The 14,360-nt window shown below is 40.9% G+C and overlaps 1 long non-coding RNA gene across 1 annotated transcript; it reads right to left on the bottom strand.

Annotated features, from left to right (window-relative positions):
• Positions 1-2,707: 2,707 nt before the first annotated feature.
• On the bottom strand, positions 2,708-12,210 carry LOC141072878 (uncharacterized). The gene is made up of 2 exons (XR_012226891.1): positions 4,397-12,210; positions 2,708-3,082 (listed from the first exon to the last, which is right to left on the bottom strand). It is a non-coding gene; the product is annotated as an uncharacterized lncRNA (long non-coding RNA).
• Positions 12,211-14,360: the final 2,150 nt, after the last annotated feature.

Here is a 14,360-nt window from a genome sequence, read left to right as displayed (position 1 = left end):
ATTTCTATGCAGCTGAATGCTCCGATCCGAGAGCTGGAGGCAGTGCCAGATATTGACATGCGAGACTTGTGCAAGTTTCTCTCAAGTATGACCCCGGCCTAAGACTGAAGTCTGAATTCCTGGCTAGATGTGAATTCCTCTCTTCAAAGTCTGATTTTATGGGTAGGTAGGACCCAGTTGGAATTAAAATCTACCATATGCTGGAGGCCGGAGTGTTCAGTCAGAGAGCTAATACACAAATGACAAAAGCCTGACTGGCACTTCCAAGATAGTGTCAACAGATGCATACTAGGAGCAGCCATCTCCATATACACATATACATAAAAACAAAAAAGTTGCACACTTTTTTTGTGTTTATTGTATACTAGCTGAAGAGCCCGGCATTGCCTGGGCATAGTAACCAACTGTGGTTAGTTATAAAAAATTATAATGATTATATTGCACATAAAAACATTTCACATCATATATTCAACACTACAGATTTGCAACACAAATTAACTAAACTTTTACCCAAGTATTGATAATATTTTATTTTCAACTCATTCAAGTGCCTTTTGATAAACAACATTTTTGGTTTTTCCTTTCGGTGCAAAGATGTACAGATTTTTGGCAGTTCCAACTCTTGAACAGACCACGTAAAGTTGACCATGAGAAAAGCATGGAGATTGCAAATCGATCCCTACTACTTTTAAGGACTGTCCCTGAGCATTGTTAATGGACATTGCAAATAGCAGTTGAACTGGAAACTGGAGGCGTTTAAAATCAAAAAACAAATCAGAGGGAATGAGTGGAATTCTTGGAATAAAAATGTCCTCTCCTTTGGCACATCCTGTTTTTGAGTTGAGTATCTAACCCTATCCTGTGTGATGTCTGCTGAGCTGTGTATCTAATCCTCTCCTGTGTGATACTTTCTGCTGAGCTGTGTATCATGTGTTACTGACTGCTCAGCCGTGTATCTAATCCTCTCCTGTATGATACTGACTGCTGAGCTGTGTATCTAATCCTATCCTGTGTGATACTGACAGCTGAGCCATGTATCTAATCCTATCCTGTGTGATACTGGGCTCCCCCTGCAGTCTGTATCAGAGTGTGGCCTGTTGGCACGGTAATAAATTGTGTTATTTCCAGCTTTACAGAAGGACGATAACACCATAGAAATGATAAGAATAATAGGCCTCAGTTACCACAACTGTCTACAAAAAAATTGCTGCTGATAGCAGCCAATCACAGCTAATTTTTCATCTTTTAAACAGCTCTGGGGCAGCTTGGCGAGTTTTGAGTGGCGACTTTTGTGTTTCAACTTTTATGTGGTGAGGTTGGTGTATGTGAGCTGAGGGTGGTATATGTGTTGAAGCACGTGGTAGTGTGTGGCGCATTTTGTGTGTGTATTCATATCCCCGTGTGTGGTGAGTATCCCATGTCAGGGCCCCACCTTAGCAACTGTACGTATATACTCTTTGGCGCCATCGCTCTCATTCTTTAAGTCCCCCTTGTTCACATCTGGCAGCTGTCAATTTGCCTCCAACACTTTTCCTTTCACTTTTTTCCCATTATGTAGATAGGGGCAAAATTGTTTGGTGAATTGAAACGTGCGGGGTTAAAATTTTGCCTCACAACATAGCCTACGACGCTCTCGGGGTCCAGACGTGTGACTGTGCAAAACTTTGTGGCTGTAGCTGCAAAGGTGCAGATGCCAATCCCGGACATACACACATACATACAAACATACACACACACACACATTGAGCTTTATATATTAGATGGAAATGTGTTATTAATGAGTCACCGAAGGAGGAAAAAACAAAAATACAAGCTAAGTCCAGAGAACCGGAGAGGTTGGTAGCTATCGGATTGCAGACCCCTGATCCTATCCACAACAACTAATAGTAGCCGTGGGGGGTTCCTACGATGCCCTAGACCCCTCGATCACAGCCGGAGAACTAAATAGGCCTAAAGAAAGTAAGGGGAAATCTAAACTGCCCCACAGCAGACCCCAAAGCAATAGGCAGCCCCCAACATATAATGACGGTGAAGCAAGATGAAAACACTAACACAGATAGAAAGATAGGTTGAGCAAACGATGGGGCCCAAGCTAACTAAAAAGGACAGGATAGAAAAGCTGCTATCTGCAATCCGTAAAAACCCTACCAAAAAATGTCCTAACCGTCTGATAGGAAAAACAGGCCCTGAAGTCGCTAGGACTTCAAAATGACTATATCAGCACTCAGGTAAATTCTGAAGACAGAGCAAAGAGACAAACTGATCAGAGACAAAAATGGAACTCAGCACATCCCCGATCGGGGATGGCTGAACTCCAAAAAACAAGGTAAACAAAACAAAACTAATAAGTTCAATAGCAGAGCAAACACTTATCTTTGGGAAGCAGGAATCAGACTGGTCTCCAAGAATCCAGCAGAGAAATCACCAGCGACTCAGAAGGGCGTCGGCTGCCTTATATCCAGTCAGAAATTCCTGTTACCCAGTAATCATCTACCAGATCAGGTGTTTGGTAATCAGCCTCACTACCTTCCTTCACCAGAAGAGGGAGTTCATCAGACATCGACGGTGAAGGGGAAAATGAACTCACAACAGAGATGGCTGCTCCTTGTATGAATTTGTTCACACTAGCTTGGAAGTGCTTGTAAGCCTTTTGTGACTATTATTGGTTAAGCAGTGGAAGGTAAAAAACAAGTCTTTTTCACTTGCATATAACAAAATAATATTTATATTAGATCTAAATCATATACAGTATTTATACAATATGTTCTTATTAATCAAAAAAATGATAGCAGTACAGTGTTTTCTTAGACAATGTACCAGAATCTACTAACAAAACACACTAATTTGAAGACTTTTTAAGACATATTGATACCATTCACTTGTTAAATGTTCTGTAGATCCTCTAGAAAGTGCAAGTTCATCCAGATAATGCTAAACAATGATCCTGTTACAGATGTGTGATGCTCCATTACTTAGACTTCAGAATATCTTCCCAATTAAATGCTTCACCATCAGATGTCTGTAGTTTGCTTTTAGGCACAACTGGAAAACTTGACAGCATTTTCTCTCTGAATTCTTTGAGCTAAATAAAAAACAAGAAAAAAATATGTATTAATTAAAAAATAACAGTGATTAAAACAAATAAATGCTCCATGCAGATTTTACAGTGGATTTCATCTTTCATGGCTGTAGCAGAATCCAGAACCCCACTGAAATATAGCAAATAAAATCTGCAACGGGTATTATTAACCCCTTTCTGACATTTGACATACTATCCCATCCACGGTACCTGGGCATGTATGACCGGGGATGGGATAGTACATCATCGCGATCAGCGGCACTCCCGGGGGAGTGCCACTGATCGCGGCTGGGTGTCAGCTGATTATCACAGCTGACACCTGGCACTATGTGTCAGGGGTGGTCACGGACCACCCCCGACACATTATCCCCTGACACACTGTGATCAACCATGATCGCAGTGTACCGGGGCAGAGGAGAGAAGTGCGCAGGGAGGGGGGCTCCCTGCCTGCTTCACTGCGACCCTCGGAGCGACGCGATGTGCAATAAAAAAAGTCACGTGCCCAAAAATGGAACCAATAAAAATGTCAACTCGTCCTGCAAAAAATAAGACCTCACATGACTCGGTGGGTCAAAATATGGAAAAATTATAGCTCTCAAAATTTGGTGATGCAAAAACTATTTTTACAATAAATAATGTCTTTTAGCGTGTGACAGCTGCCAAACATAAAAACCCGCCATAAATCATAAATCAAATCCCCCTTTATCACCCCCTAAGTTAGGGAAAAATAATAAAATTAAAAAAGTATTTCCATTTTCCCATTAGGGCTAGGGTTAGTTTTGAAATTAGGGTTAGGGTGTGTGCGCACGATGCGGATTCTGCTGCGTATTTTTCCGCATAGATTTGGCTAAATCCACAGGTCAAATGACCTGTGTTTTACTTGCGGATTTAGTGCGAATTAGCCTGCGGTTTTCCAATGCATTTTGACTCCTGCTAATGGAGCAGGTGTCAAACCACTGCGGATTCTGCACAAAGCAGTGACATGCTGCGGATTTGCCATTGAATATAAAGGAACTGTATAATGGAGCAGAAGCCAAATCTGCTGCGGATCCGCAGCAGAATCCGCAACGTGTGCACCCACCCTTAGGGGTGTGTTGGGGTTAGGGTTAGAGTTAGAATTGGGGGGTTTCCGCTGTTTAGGCACATCAGGGGCTCTCCAAATGCAACATGGCGTCTGATCTCAATTCCAACCAATTTTGAGTTCAAAAATTCAAATGGTGCTCCTTCCCTTCCAAGCTCTGCCATGCACCCAAACAGGCAACATGACACCCGCAGACCATTCCATCAAAGACTGCGTTCCAAAACATTACTACTTACCTTCCGTGCCCCGACGTGTGCCCATACAGTAGTTTTCTCCCCCATATGGGGTATCAGCATACTCAGGACAAATTAGACAACAACTTTTGGGGTCCAATTTCTCATGTTACCCTTGGGAAAATAAAAAAATTGGGGACTAAAAGATCATGTTTGTGGAAAAAAATATGATTTTTTTATTTTCACGCCCGGGTGTTATAAACTTTTGTGAAGCACTTGGGGATTCAAAGTGCTCACCACACAAAAAATAAATAAATAAAAGTACACATATTTAGTATCACCGCATCCGTAGCTATCACTGCAACTATCACGTAAGTATCAACGCACCCTATAAAACTGTCCCACTAGTTAACCTTTTTAGTGAACCCCTTAAAAAATAAAAATAAAAAACAAAGTAAAAAACAATGCTTTATCACCATACCACTGAACAAAAAGTGCAATAACACGCAATCAAAAAATGTATATAATTAACCATGGTTCTGCTGAAAACATCATCTTGTCCCGCAAAAAATGAGCCGCCATACAGCAAAAAAATAAAAAAGTAATAGATCGCAGAATAAAGCAATGCAAAAATAATTATTTTTTATATAAAATTGTTTTTATTGCATAAAAGCGCCAAAACAGAAAAAAACGACATACACTACTGTTCAAAAGTTTAGGGTCACTTAGACATTTCATTATTTTTTAAAGAAAAGCAGTTTTATTCCAATGAAGCTGACATTAAATCTTTTAGAAATACACTCTATAAATTGTTAATGTGGTAAATGACTATTCTAGCTACAAACGTCTGGTTTGTAATGCAATATGTTCATAGGTGTATAGAGGCCCATTTCCAACAACCATCACTCCAGTGTTCTTATGGTACTTTGTGTTTGCTAACTGTGTAAGAAGGCTAAAGGATGGTTAGAATACCCTTGAAAACCCTTGTGCAAGTTTGCACAGCTGAAAACAGTTTGGCTGATTAGATAAGCTATAATAATAATAATAATAAATTTTATTTTTATAGCGCCGACATATTCCGCAGCACTTTACATTTCAGAGGGGATTTGTACAGACAATAGACATTACAGCATAACAATAATCACATACAGTAGATTATAACAAATACCAAGAGGAGTGAGGGCCCTGCTCGCAAGCTTACAGTCTATGAGGAAAGAGGTAGACACGAAAGGTGGGTGGTAACAGTTGCCCTGAATTATGGACCAGCCATAATGTTAAGTGTGTAACAGTACAGACACAGAGGGCTAATGGATGCATAAAGCATGTGGGAACATGATGCTGGGAACCTGGTTATGGTAAACTTTTGGCTCTGCCACACAGGGATAGGTTAGGTTAATGTGTTGAGGCGATAGGCCAGTCTGAATAAATGCGTTTTCAGGACACGCTTAAAATTGTGGGGATTGGGGACTAATCGTATTGACCTGGGAAGTGCATTCCAAAGAATTGGCGCGGCACGTGTAAAGTCTTGGAGACGGGAGTGGGAGGTTCTGACTATTGAGGATACCAACCTCAGGTCATCAGCAGAACGGAGGGCGCGGGTAGGGTGGTATACTGAAACAAGGGAGGAGATGTAGGGTGGTGCTGAGCCATGGAGGGCTTTGTGGGTGAGGGTAATAAGTTTATACTGAATTCTGGAGTGGATGGGTAGCCAGTGTAATGACTGGCACAAGGTAGAGGCATCGGTGTAACGATTGGTGAGGAATATGATCCTGGCTGCAGCATTCTATAAACCTGACCATCCTTTGAGCTAGTTGAGAATCTGGAGCATTACATTTGTTGGTTCCATTAAACTCTCAAAATGGCCAGAGAAAAAACTTTCATGTGAAACTCGACAGTCTATTTTTGTTCTTAGAAATGAAGGCTATTCCATACGAGAAATTGCCAAGAAACAGAAGATTTCCTACAACGGTGTGTACTACTCCATTCAGAGGAGAGCACAAACAGGCTCTAATCACAGTAGAAAGAGAAGTGGGAGGTCCCGTTGCACAACTGAGCAACAAGACAAGTATATTGGAGCCTGTAGTTTGAGAAATCGACGCCTAACAGGTCTTCAACTGGCAGCTTCATTAAATAGTACACACAAAACGCCAGTGTCAACGTCTACAGTGAAGAGGCGACTCTGGGATGCTGACCTTCAGGACAGAGTAGCAAAGAAAAAGACATCTGAGACTGGCTAATAAAAGGAAAAGATTAATATGGGCAAAAGAACACAGACATTGGACAGAGGAAAATTGGAAAAAAGTGTTATGGTCAGACGAATCCAAATTTGAGGTGTTTGGATCACACAGAAGAACATTTGTGAGATGCAGAACAACTGAAAAGATGCTGAAAGAGTGCCTGACGCATCTGTCAACCATGGTGGAGGTAATGTGATGGTCTGGGGTTGCTTTTGGTCCTGGTAAAGTGGGAGATTAGAACAAGGCAAAAGGGATATTGCACAAGGAAGGCTATCACTCCATTTTGCAACGCCATGCCATACACTGTGGACAGCACTTAATTGGAGCCAATTTCATCCTACAACAGGACAATGACCGAAAGCACACCTCCAAATTATGCAAGAACTATTTAGGGAAGAAGCAGGCAGCTGGTATTCTATCTGTAATGGAGTGGCTAGCACAGGCACCAGATCTCAACACCATTGAGCTGTTGTGGGAGCAGCTTGACCGTATGGTATGCAAAAAGTGCCCATCAAGCCAAACCAACTTGTGGGAGGGGCTTCTGAAAGCATTGGGTGAAATTTCTCCAGATTACATCAGCAAATTAACTGCTAGAATGCCAAAGGTCTGCAATGCTGTAATTGCTGCAAAGGGAGCATTCTTTGACGAAAGCAAAGTTTGAAGGAGAAAATTAATATTTTAAAAAAATCTTTTTTTCGAACCTTGTCAATGTTTGGACTAGATTTTAAATTCATTTGGCATCTCATTTGATTAATAAAAGTATGAGTTTTCATGGAAAACACAAAATTGTCTGGGGGACCCCAAACTTTTAAACGGTAGTGTAAATGAGGTATCGCGGTAATTGTACTGACCTGAAGAATATAACTGCTTTATCAATTTTACCACATGCAGAACGGTGTAAACGCACACCCCAAAACAAATTAATGAAATGCTGGTTTTTGTTAGGGTTAGTGTGTGCACACGATGCGGATTTTGGTGCGGATTTTTCCGCGCAGATTTGGCTAAATCCGCAGGTCAAATGACCTGCGTTTTACCTGCGGATTTATTGAGGATTAGCCTGCAGTTTTCCCCTGCCTTTTGACTCCTGATAATGGAGCAGGTGACAAACCGCTGCATATTCCGCACAAAGAAGTGACATGCTGCGGATTTAAAACCGCAGAAAATCCGTATGGAAAAATACGCAGCATGTGCACTGCGTTTTTCATTTGCCATTGAATATAAAGGTACTGTACAATGCAGCAGAAACCAAATCTGCTGTGGATCCGCAGCAGAATCAGCAACGTGTGCACACACCCTTAGGGGTGTGTTGAGGTTAGGGTTAGAGTTAGAATTGGGGGGTTTCCACTGTTTAGGCACATCAGGGGCTCTTCAAACGCATCATGGCTTTTGATCTCAATTCCAAACAATTTTGCGTTCAAAAATTCAAACAGTACTCCTTCCCTTTCAAGCTCTGCCATGCGCCAAAACAGTGGTTTACCCCCACATATCGGGTATCAGTCTACTCAGGACAAATTGCAGAATAAGTTTTGGGGGTCCAATTTCACTTGTTACCTTTGGGAAAATAAAAAATTGGGGCAAAAATATCATTTTTGTGAAAAAAATATGATTTTTTTATTTTTATGGATCTACGTTATAAACTTCTGTGAAGCACTTGTGGTTTCAAAGTGCTCACCACACATCTAGATAAGTTCCTTGGGGGGTCTAGTTTCTAAAATGGGGTAACTTGTGGGAGGTTTCCATAGTTTAGGCACATCAGCGGCTCTCCAAATGCAACATGACACCCGCAGACCATTCCATCAAAGTCTGCATTCCAAAACATCACTACTTCCCTTCCGAACCCCGACATGTGCCCCCATATGGGGTATCAACATACTCAGGACAAATTGGACAACAACTTTTGGGGTCCAATTTCTCGTTACCCTTGGGAAAATAAAAAAATTGGGACCTAAAAGATCAAGTTTGTGGAAAAAATATGATTATATTTTCACGCCCGGGCGTTATAAACTTATGTGAAGCCCATCGGGGTTCAAAGTTCTCACCACACATCTAGATAAGTTGCTTGGTGGGTCTAGTTTCCAAAATGGGGTCACTTGTGGGGGGTTTCCACTGTTTAGGCACATCAGTGGCTCTCCAAATGCGACATAGTGTCCGATCTCAATTCCAGCCAAAAAAGTCAAATGGCGCTGCCCTTCCGGCTCTGCCATGCTCCCAAATAGTGGTTTACCCCCACATATGGGGTATCAGTGTACTCAGTACAAATTGCACAATGACTTTTGGGGTCCTGTTACCTTTGGGAAAATAAAAATTGGGGGTGAAAAGATCATTTATTTGGAAAAAATATGATTCTTCAATTGTATGGCTGTACGTTATAAACTTCTGTGAAGCCCTTGGGGGTTCAAAGTTCTCACCACATATCTAGATACATTCCCTAAGGGGTCTAGTTTCCAAAATGGGGTGAATTGTGGGGAGTTTACACTGTTCAGGCACATCAGGGGCTCTCCAAACATGACATGGCGTCTGATCTCAATTCCAACCAATTTTGCATTGAAAAAATCAAACCGTGCTACTTCACTTCCGAGCTCTGCCATGCGCCAAAGCAGTGGTTCTCCCCCACATTATAAGGTATCAGCGTACTCAGGACAAATTTCCCAATAACTTTTGCAGTCCAATTTTTTCCTGTTACCCTTGGTAAAATAAAATAAATTGGACCTGAAGTAATTGTTTTCTGAAAAAATTCCTGTGAAGCACCTGAAGGGTTAATAAACTTCTTGAATCTGGTTTTGAGCACTTAGAGGGGTGCAGTTTTTAGAATGGTATCACTTTTGGGTATTTTCTATCATATAGACCCCTCAAAGTGACTTCAAATGTGATGTGGTCCCTAAAAAAAAAAAATGGTGTTCTAAAAATGAGAAATCGCTGGTTAACTTTTAACCATTATAACTTCTTAAAAAAAAGTTTTGTTCCAAAATTGTGCTGATGTAAAGTAAACATGTGGGAAATGTTACTTAAGTTTTTTGTGTGCCATATATCTGTGATTTAATTGCATAAAAATTCAAAGTTGGAAAATTTTCAAAATTTTCGCCAAATTTCCATTTTTTTCACAAATAAACACAAGTTATATGAATTAAATTTAACCACTAACATAAAGTACAATATGTCACGAAAAAAACAATATGCAAAAAAACCCCTGTTTGGGAGAGAAGAACAGACAAATTGCGTCGCCCTAAGTGTGTAAACACAATATTGTAGTCTTTAAAGGGTGCACAATTTTATGCACTCACCTGATAGAAGACAAATATGGCTTTAGATTGTGTATCCTCAAAGATCCTTCCTTCAGGGATACTTTTTAATAGATAGGGCTTGCAGCTTGCCTCAGGTGGATCCAAGTAAAAGAGCCAGGGTCAGGCTCACACAGGATGAGTAAATCAAGACAGGCACATCCAGCCCATGAATGTCAGCGCTTCCCAGGACTCACATCCAAAGTTGATATTTCATATTTTTTTATTTGATAGGTTAAAAAAGAGGAGATACAACGCATTTTGGATACAGTGTATATCCTTCATCAGGTATCATAAAAACACAGTATAAATCCTCACCATCCTCATCAGAAACCATGGAAGCGTTCCAGAGTTATGACCTCATAAAGGGACAGTGGTCAGAATTGTAAAAATTGGCCTGGTCATTAACGTACAAACCACCGTTGGGGATAAAGGGGTTAAATAACTAGATGGAGGCCCGATTCTATCGCATCGGGAGGGCGGTAATGTCACGATGGGGGCAGGCTTTGCAAGGTTAAGAATCTCTCCATCCCCATGTGCTCACTCATCTATCCACTCTCTCTTTCCCCATGTGCTAACTTCTCCCGTCTGCTCTCTTCTTTGACCTGTCTACCCCATGTGCTATGTCCCCCTTGTATGCTGTCTCTCTCCTTCCTGATGTGTTCTCCCCTCATGTGCTGTCCCGTTTGAGCTGTCTCCCCCTGTGCTCTGTCTCTCTCACCCCTGTGTCTGACTGTGTACAGAACATACTACAGCTCCTGGGCAGGGGAGGTAGCAAAAGACAATACTGACATTACAGCAGGAGATCCCATAGGATACATTTCGTGAGGTAAAATACTGTTTAAAAACAGTTAGGGAAAAATTTTACCTCACAAAATGTCAGTAATGTCAGTATTGTCTTTTGCTTCCTCCCCTGCCCACGAGATGTGGTATGCTCCGTACTCTGTCAGACAATTTTTAAAATGAACTTTCGTTTGTGGGAAAACCCCTTTTTAATGTGACCAGCTTCCTCTGCCTGTAGACACGCTGCGCATCTGCCACGGGGATCAGCCAAATGATTCACTGAGCCTGCGCGGAATTCGCGCATGGGCAGTGCGACGATGTTCCGCTGTTGGTACCGTGCAAGAGACTGCATGAGTGTGTGAGTAAGTGTGTGTGAGTGTGTTTGTGTGTGTGTGGTGCGTACGACATATAGAGTGTATGTTGTGTGATGGTGTTCTGCTGGTGGTACCGCGCAATAGGTTGGTGTGTCCCAATATGACGGTAGGTGAACTTTCCCCGCTTAGAATTCTGGGATACGGTGACATCTGGACAGAACAGGAAATAAAAACATTACAAGGCAATTATATAAATAGATTCTGTTAATGATTGCTGCCAGGTGAATTTCTCTCTGAAACATTTCAGCGTTTCAAAGAAAACATAATTCAAATAGTTGGCCAGGGACTATAGAGAGAGACTAGTCAATTACTGCCCTGTCTAGCTTCTCTCAGCACCGCTCTCTTTGATTAACAGATCTATCTCATGTGCGTTCATAACACGGAAAAACACTTTCATTGGTATTCAGGGCTATACTTATAGTTCCAAATGGCTTTTCATACTATGTTTACTCTGAAATGCTGGAGCATGCAGCCAGGCTCTGAATCAAGATGCCTTTGTGGTTTATGCAGCAAGAACTGCCTGACAGGTTCCCTTTAAAGAATTCACCACCATTCAACATGAGCCACGGTGTTAAATTTGGAGCATTTTAGTTTATACTGTCTAGTTGAACTTTTCACTGCCTATTAGTGGGTTACTTTTTTGCTACTTTTCAAATAAAAAAATGAAATAGAGTACACCTGTAGTAAGCGTGCAATATGTTACACAAACTTAGACAACTTTTCTATACGCTTTCTAAAAGTGTATAGTTAGGTAGGAAAAGTGTCTAAACTCCTAAATAAATGTAACACATGACATGTACTTTAATTTTAGACAGAATTCTAGCACAGAGAATTCATACTTATTTTTCCCCACTGCGAATTAATTCAATTTTCTAATCTCCTTTTACATGTACAAATACTATGGTTCCTTTTCATCATTTATGTTTTTAAGTCACTTTCTTTTTGTCTTGTAGTTTTACTTGCCATTACATCATTTCTAGAAATTCTTCAAAATGGCAAGGAGCTTCATGAAGAAAGTGTTATTTTTTGTCTTTGATCCATTTTGCAAATTTTTAGTACAAAAAATGGTGCATTCTGTAAAAGTTTTGTGGCTGACACAAATTTTAGTTTTCATATGGGTCGAAATACATGGAGGGAAAAATAAAAAAATTCTCTTTGGGATCTGTTACAAACCCCCAAATATAACAGAAATCATGGATAGTCTACTACAGGGTGGGCCATTTATATGGATACACCTAAATAGAATGGGAAATGTTGGTGATATCAACTTTGTTTGTGGCACATTAGTATATGGGAGGGGGGAACTTTTCAAGATGGGTGGTGACCATGGCAGCCATTTTGAAGTTGGCCATTTTGGATACTTTATTTTTTCCAATGGGAAGAGGGTCATGTGACACATGAAGCTTATTGAGAATTTCACAAAAACAATGGTATGCTTGGTTTTAACTTAACTTTATTCTTTCATGAGTTATTTACAAGTTTATGACCACTTATGAAATGTGTTCAAAGTGCTGCCCATTGTGTTGGATTGTCAATGCAACCCTCTTCTCCCACTCTTGACACAATGATAGCAACACCACAGAAGAAATGCTAGTCTAAGGGGGTCAGTTTCTTTGTAAGAATGCTTGGACCTGACACCCATAATGTGGTGGTGCACCATCTTGCTGGAAAAACTCAGGGAACATGCCATCTTCAGTGCATAAAGAGGGCAACACATCATCATGTAGTAATTTCAGATATCCAGTGGCATTGAGGTTTCCATTGATGAAGAATGGCCTCACTATCTTTGTATCCCATATACCACACCATACCTTCAATTATCGGTGTCAGGTCAGAGTATTCCTACATGAACAGTTTCCTGGAAAGTGGATTGGTCGTCATGGGCCAGTTGAATGATCACCAAGGTCTCCCGATCTGACCCCCTTAGACTTTTATCTTTGGTGTCACCTGAAGGCAAATGTCTATGCTGTGAAGATACAAGATGTGCAACATCTGAAACAGCGGATATTGGAAGCCTGTGCTAACATTTCTTCTGTGGTGTTGCTATCACTGTGTCAAGAGTGGGAGAAGAGGGTTGCATTGACATTCTAACACAATGGGCAGAACGTTGAACACATTTTATAAGTGGTCATAAACTTGTAAATAACTCGTGAAAGAATAAAGGTATGTTAAAACCAAGCACACCATTGTTTTTCTTGTGAAATTCTCAATACGCTTGATGTGTCATATGACCCTCTTTCCACTGGAAAAAAAAAGTTGGATCCAAAATGGCCGACTTCAAAATGGCGACCATGGTCACCACCCATCTTGAAAAGTTTCCCCCTCCCATATACTAATGTGCCACAAACAGGAAATTGATATCACCAACCATTCCCATATTATTTAGCTGTATACATATAAATGGCCCACCTGTACTAAGGCAGATAGATGAAGCTGCAACCCATAGTGAGGTTCAAAGAATCATAGAATCGTAGAGTTGGAAGGGACTTCCTGGGCCATCTGGGCCAACCCACTGCTCAAAGCAGTATTCGCTAAATCATCCCAGACAGATGTCTGTCCAGCCTCTGTTTGAAGACTTCTATTGAAGGAGAACTCACCACCTCTTGTGGCAGCCTGTTCCAATCATTGATCACGCTAACTGTCAAAAAGTTTTTTCTAATATCTAATCTGTCTCCTCCCATTCAGTTTCATCCCATTGCTTCTAGTCTTTCCTTGTGCAATTGAGAATAAAGATGATTCTTCTACAATGTGACAGCCCTTGAGATATTTGTAGACAGCCATTAAGTCTCCTCTCAGTCTTCTCTTCTGTAAGCTAAACATTCCTAAATTCTGCAATCTTTCCTCATAAGACAGGGTTTGCAGACCAGTCACCATTCTGGTCGCTCTTTTCTGAACTTGCTCCAGTTTGTTGATGTCTTTTTTAAAATGCGGAGCCCAAAACTGGACACAGTATTCCAGAAGAGTTCTGACCAAAGAGGAGTATGGGGCAATATTGACTTCATGTGATCTAGACTGTATGCTTCTGTTAATACATCCTAGAATTGCATTTGCCCTTTTTACTCCTGCATCACACTGTTGACACATATTCAGTCTGTGATCTATTAGTATACCCAAGTCTTTTTCACATGTGCTGTTGCTTAGCCCTATTCCTCCCATTCTGTATATGCTTTTTTCATTTTTATTGCCCAGATGTAGTACTTTGCATTTTTCCCTGTTAAAAACCTTTCTGTTAGTTGTTGCCCAATGCTCCAGTTTATTTATATCTTTTTGAATCCTCTCTCTCTTCTCTAGTATTAGCTATCCCTCCTAGCTTTGTGTCATCTGCAAATTTAATTAGTTTACCCTCAATTCCTTC

This window comes from Dendrobates tinctorius, unplaced genomic scaffold, assembly GCF_039654945.1.
Source record: "Dendrobates tinctorius isolate UK_male_01 unplaced genomic scaffold, ASM3965494v1 ptg000293l, whole genome shotgun sequence".
Taxonomy (NCBI): Eukaryota; Metazoa; Chordata; class Amphibia; order Anura; family Dendrobatidae; genus Dendrobates; species Dendrobates tinctorius.
The sequence above is the reverse complement of the archived record's forward strand: the minus strand, read 5'-3'. Positions and strand labels throughout refer to the sequence as shown.